General features: G+C 29.5%; 2 long non-coding RNA genes across 5 annotated transcripts; one reads left to right on the forward strand and one right to left on the reverse strand.

The window, feature by feature from the left end:
* The first annotated feature begins 1,366 nt into the window (after positions 1-1,366).
* LOC141453814 (uncharacterized) lies at positions 1,367-3,788 on the forward strand. Of its 2 annotated transcripts, XR_012458202.1 has the most exons (5): positions 1,367-1,472; positions 1,581-1,642; positions 2,626-2,725; positions 2,838-2,960; positions 3,375-3,788. It is a non-coding gene; the product is annotated as an uncharacterized lncRNA (long non-coding RNA). The 2 variants fall into 2 exon arrangements; XR_012458203.1 differs by lacking the exons at positions 1,367-1,472; positions 1,581-1,642 and adding an exon at positions 1,649-2,363.
* A 139-nt stretch (positions 3,789-3,927) lies between these two features.
* Positions 3,928-5,870, reverse strand: LOC141453813 (uncharacterized). Of its 3 annotated transcripts, none has more exons than XR_012458201.1 (4): positions 5,576-5,870; positions 5,256-5,467; positions 4,884-5,045; positions 3,928-4,051 (listed from the first exon to the last, which is right to left on the reverse strand). It is a non-coding gene; the product is annotated as an uncharacterized lncRNA (long non-coding RNA). The 3 variants fall into 3 exon arrangements; XR_012458199.1 differs by having other exon boundaries at positions 5,633-5,864; XR_012458200.1 differs by having other exon boundaries at positions 5,346-5,467; positions 5,633-5,857.
* Between the last annotated feature and the right edge of the window lie 475 nt (positions 5,871-6,345).

Raw genomic sequence — 6,345 nt, forward strand, 5'->3', positions numbered from 1 at the left:
CCCTGACAGCTTCCAAACAAATATTATAGAACAAGTAATAGTTTTCATATTTTGCGTGCAGGATTTCCCTATACAATGTACTATACGGGGAAGAATGTGCTCCCTCTAGGTCATTTGAAATAGATTTCTGCCTCCAATCACCTAACAATTTGTTTTTGAACTTTTTCATTAAATCTGCCCGCTGGCTCTCCCACAGCCAGTCATAGCCTAACGTTATAAAATAGCTTTTTATCTGTGAGACCCAGTTATATTTAATGACATTACTAGAAGAGCTATCCATAATTAATAATCCATTATTTAGCACTTTAAAGTATTAAATCATTAACTAGAACTTTTCTTATGATTATTAAGAATTGAATATCTTTGAATCGGAATAAGAAATGATTCCACTTTCGTAGAAGAAAGGTTGAAGTTGAAGAAAACTTGTAATATTTGAAAATTTAAACATTTTATTTTTTGGACAAGTTGGCAATAAATGAAATAGTTTTGAAGATTTAATGCGATTTTATTACGAAACAAACAGTTTAAAGTTGTTAAAAATTTATTTAGTAGTACATGTCAACTCTGTAGATTTATTTCAACCAAGTTCATTTAATAGGATGAAAAATATTACTGCCAGTTTTAGTCATGATATATTTTTATTATGCCGAGCTTTTGACCTAGGAACTAGGTCATCTTTAGGACTAATTTACAATGTAATATTTCTTTCTTGTCTGCTCATGGACTCAGAAAGCTGAGCTAATGTCCATCAGCAGACAAGTCAGAAGACACACCAACCCTTTAATGATGTAAAATATTACATTGTAAATTGACCCTGAATATGACCTATCCCTAGATCGAGCGCGGCATAATGAAAACATATCATGAGTGAAAATGGCAGTTACTTTTTCATCCTATTGAAACTATGAATCAGTCGCCAAAAATAATGAACTGTAATTACAAGTTCATTTAGTTTTTTCAAAATTATGTGTCTTTTTCCGAAAAGAGGAAAACTTTTTGAACCGAAAACTTTTTTTTCATATAATTTAAATCTTTCCCTTTTATATTTCCTTTTTGTTTTTATTAATGCAATTGTTTGTTGTGTGTAGTGTAATGACTAAAGCTCTTATTAATGTACACATTGCATAAAAAAAAAGAAAAATAAGTACAATTAATCACATTTTAAATTGCAGAAATATGATATGTGGACAATTCTCACTTAGAATAACAATAAAAACTGTTAAGAGCGCTCATTTGTCAAAGATGAAGAAAATAAAATATGTATATTAGTATTTTGTTCCGTGTTTTTACATAACTGGTTGTATACTTCACTTCAAACATGTGACCTAATGTACTAGAAGTTTGATTATGTTGATCAGTAAGTTTAAATCTCCTTTGTTGCAATTATTTACGTCCAAATGTTTTTTTTTTCTATTTTGGTATTGCTATATAACTGAAATTTTGGAAATAGCTTATATTGAACAAATTCTAAGGTAAGAATAATTTTTTTATTTTTTTATTTTCGTTCACAGCATACCCAAGGTACCATATCTGGAATCTTATCTAAACATTTCTTGTAATGGATTTAAAACAATTAACAGGTGCTAAAAAATGATCAACATAATGGTGATTCGGTCAGTTTAATCTGAGTCAGTTTATTCTGGTAAGTGCGAGCTTTAAATATTCAAGTTACTTTTCCAGTTTTATATCGACTTTATATTCTTTGTGTTGCGATTGTCATTAAAATTAGAAGGTATTACTAATAAGGTGAAAGTATTATTCATTCCAAATAATATTTTAATTTTACATGATATAATTATGCGTTGGAGTTTATTAGGTTTGTATATTGTTTAATTAAATGTCATTACCATGGAGGTATACAACACTGTGCCACATTTTTTGCAGGAGAGCAAATGAAAGATTTTTTCTTATTTATAAGCCCACGGGAGTTATTTTGCTTAAATCTTTGGTGGATAAGTAACACAGATGCACGTTAACAGTTGGTTGTGTAACAAAAAAAATAATTTTGTATTGGAAACATTAAAAAAAAAAATTTGGAAAAAATGTGCTTACTATTGTATACCTCCGTGGACTGATTTATGTTATTAGGTCTATGAGTTGTCCAATTATTGTGGAAAAGTACATTTCCATGCTATCTTGCGGAGATTTGAGGAACTACAATCCTTTTGTAGTTCTATCAAGCGCCACTAGATAGTATAGCATTTACTTTCACTGTATAAATTAATTCAATACTCCTCTCTCACTTTAGTTTTTTTACATCCTTAAGTTTAACCATCGTAAATCAAACTTCTGTTGTATAATTTTATTTTATTAGTTCCAGCTTTCGAGAACCGGCAATATCTAAGTTGATTAGTAGCTTGAAGGTAGTTTAATATGTTGTTAGTTATCACGTTTCATAGTTAAAGATAAAAATAAAAATTAATGTTTTTGCTTAAGGCATAATATAATTTTTAAATGTTTTCTGCTATACATTATATTACACCGTTTTAGAGGGCGTCTCTTCTTTATTGTATCATTTTAGTTTCTAAATCGCATTGAAAAAGGTTTCAATATTAAAGCAAAAACCTATTTATTTATCAACAAGTATTAGATGGCTTTATTATAGTACCATGATGTTCATTGCAGCACGCCCGCTTGTAAGATGAGGTAACTCGCTTCATTTCTGCATTCCATTCAATTAAGGGAACTATATACATCTACGCTATCTTATGGAGCTGTTCTTCAGGTAGTATTATCTATTATTTAATACATTCAAAGTTATTACTTTGATAGATTGTATTGAAAGATTGAAAGATTTGAAAGACATTGTATTCAATGTAAATTAAAAACTTTTTTAGGTGAGATTACCTGACAACAGTTCCATAAGCAGAGTGGTACCTACCACTCCTAGACTTCTTTATACTACTTTATGGATGAGAATAGACCAGCTAGCTGCTGCATGTAAGGAAGGTACCATAGAGGTAATCATTTCACAGATAAAAGATGAGCGTTACTGTGTTCAAGCTGATATAGCGTTAGATGAAAACACTGGATAATGGAGAAGAATATTGAATTAATAATTATAATTTAATTCACCCCTAAAATAAGATTGTAGAAATCGTAGCATTTTTCAGTCAAAATAAATCTCATATCAAGCAGTTTCAGTCTGTGGCATCCAAAATAAAGATTCAGTTTTCTTGGAAAAAAAAAAATCGTTTAAGATGATTAATTTTTTAATTAGGATTATAAAATACATAGCTAATTTGATTAGCACAAAAACCAATAACAAGAATTAGAAGTAGAAGAGAAAGAAAAAACTATTATAGCTAAAACTTTAACTACTCATGTAATTTTGTGTACAATGTAGTAAAGTATAGTAATGCCTATTTTTTCAGGTGTGCTTTAATAACTATCAAATTAGGACACAGGCGACTAGCAAACATACTTTACAAGAATATTAAACACTAAAAAAATTCAAGATCTTTCACAATCATCGTTTAATTAAATTAAATGAAATTAGTTTAAGAAGTGACCTTAACATGTACTTTTACATAAATGCTTTAAAGAACTTAAACCTTGTTTTATTAATTTAACAGCTTATTTGTCTAAAAAATATAACTTTAAAAGTTTAAATGTTACATTTTTGTAAGAAATTTAATGTTTTGCCAGCTGTACCACCGAAACGAGTACAAAATTTAATATTATGAGAAAAAGAGGCTTAATTTGGCCAAATAATAGTTTTATTAGGTTGAAAATTAAAACAATATTTATTCACATTAAAAAAAAAAGATTATTTATCAGAAAAACAGTTTATGTTGATACTTAGACCATATGAAATAATAATTTCTGAAAAGCGGTCACACACAGGCAGAATAATAAGTAGATTTTCTAGACTGCTTTATTTATATTCCGAATAGAATGAATTGGAATCATCTAATACTATCGGCGTGTAAAGAAGCGTAGAGGTAATCACTTCCAGATGAAAGATGACCATTACTATGCTGCAACCTGACAGTGTGGGATACAATAGAAAGCTCCTGACTGCAGTATCCATTGTGCTCATTTCAGCAGGCTATTAAGCAACAAAATATAAACAAATTTATAATAAGTCAATTCTGAACGAAGTTTGATGTTTTGTGTAATTTAAAAAAAAAGTACTCAAATTTATAAAAAAAATGTAAGTTATCTTCAAAATTCTTCAATGATGTAGCAAAACAAAATTTGCACCTGATAAATCACACTGGAATAATGTTACTTTCTATTATCCTATCAAAAATTCAAAATAAAAAAACATAAAACAATAAAATCATGTCCCAAACAAATTGCTTCCCCATAAGGTACCACCAAATATTTACAAAATACAAAAATTGGATCACATTTCAATATAGTCCGTTTGCAATCATTTTATCCATAAAACAATAGTCAAACATCAAAAAGTCGAACTTCACTGAAATTATAATAATTAAGAAAACGAGGATTCACAGTAAATAAGCAATTTTTGTCTATTATTATTCCCCTTCCTGGGACCATAAGTACACTTCATCAAGAGTTCTGAAGATGATTCTGGTATCTTCTAATGTTATCTACAGACCACAGAAACTCATTTAAAATGCCCTGATGAATGATACCAATGGAAACAGAAACTTAAAGGATAATAACCGATATTTTTTAAGGATTTTTTTGGCTATTGCCCAAAAACCCTTATAATTTAAAACCTAAAGAATTAGTAGCCAACATGTTTATCAGAATTTCAACAAGAACCTCTCTCAAGGAGCACAATCCAGAAGAATATGACTCACATTTCAGTAAAATAACAAATAAATAAATGCTTCTCCTTTTGAGAATATGTGGGTTAAATTACATTCAGAAGACTATATTATGAAATTAGAAAATGAGACCATTACCTAGTAACTTCAGCCAAAAAATACGTCACAATTTTTCCAGGTCCGGTAGGAGAATCCTTCTATTTTTATAATATCCTTGGATTATTACACCAATCCTTTTTCGTTCTCCTCAGGTCTTAAACTGCCAAAGGTATCATATGAATACGGTTAATACGGGTAATGCTGGAAATTCAATGAAAGTGTTAATAGGGTTAATTAACTGACACTGAATGGGGCTAAAAAAAATCAACACTGAATTGAAGTTGTGTTTAAATTCACAGATCCTTTGGGAGAAAATGGATTTGTCTTAGACATGCCCTACATCCACACGTCTATCCAGCAAAAATAATAATATTTTAACAATAATAAACCTTTCTCGAAGGAAATTTTTACCACTTCAGAATTCTTCATTGTCCATGCTTTCCAAGCAAAATATGCACCTGACATATCTATCTATCTATCTATCTCCCTGGCTCAACAAACCTTAGTGGGTCCTGGCCTCCTCTAATAATTTATGAAAGTCGTGACGGTTTTGTGCTGCCGCTCTCCAATTAGAAACCCCCAGTAGGCTTCTTGCATCGCTGGCTACTCCATCTTGCCAGCACCTGACATATAAAAGATTAAAATAAAGTTGGTTTGCTATCATCCTATCTAAAAATAAAAGTAACAATCACAGCACACATAAGTTGCTGTCACATAAAAAGATTACTAACTGATACTTAGCAAAAGAGAAAAGTTATTATTGAATTAAGGTATACAAAAATCGCTACCAGAGTACACTACTAGCAGGTAAAAAACGTTTTAAAAACGCCTTAAAAAAAGGTCGAAATTTCCAATCTTGTATTAGAATTACATAGATAGTAAGTATTTTTTGTTTACGTTTGTTTTCTCCGCTAATTAGGAATTTTTCAAAACAAAAAGGTTACAAAATGTTATGTGTGTTTCCAAAAGTCGCCACTGGAGCGCTCTGCAAACTGGAAAAAAGCTTACACAACCTTAAAACATGGTCAAAATATCAAGTTTTGTATTAGGATACAAACCTGCGTAGGAGCTCTTTTTTGTTTACATTCATTTTTCCATTGATTTTATTCAAATATTTAACATATATTGTATTAAAATATTTTGTATTTGTATTCTTTAAATCTAAGCTTTTTTAAACGCTATTTAGTAACATTATTGTGAATTTTAATCACTTTATAGGCTAAAAGTCAGAAAAAGAGCTGCTCACTTACCTTTTTTTTTTTATCTAAAAAGATTAAATGTATCTGTTTCAGGCCATAATTTCCTAAGAAACTATTGGAAATTATAAAGTTTAGAAAGAATTAAAAAAGGTATAATAAAACAAATAGTTTTACTGTAAATATAATTTACAAGAGGCAGATACAAAGTAATTATTTATTTTGTTTTACTTTTAATTTTGAAAATAAAATGAACGTAGCAAAAAAGTTAATTCTCTGAATCAATAATTAAAGATCCTAACTTT

Source organism: Rhodnius prolixus, unplaced genomic scaffold, assembly GCF_049639745.1.
Source record: "Rhodnius prolixus isolate KJV_2025 unplaced genomic scaffold, Rpr scaffold_3, whole genome shotgun sequence".
Taxonomy (NCBI): domain Eukaryota; kingdom Metazoa; phylum Arthropoda; class Insecta; order Hemiptera; family Reduviidae; genus Rhodnius; species Rhodnius prolixus.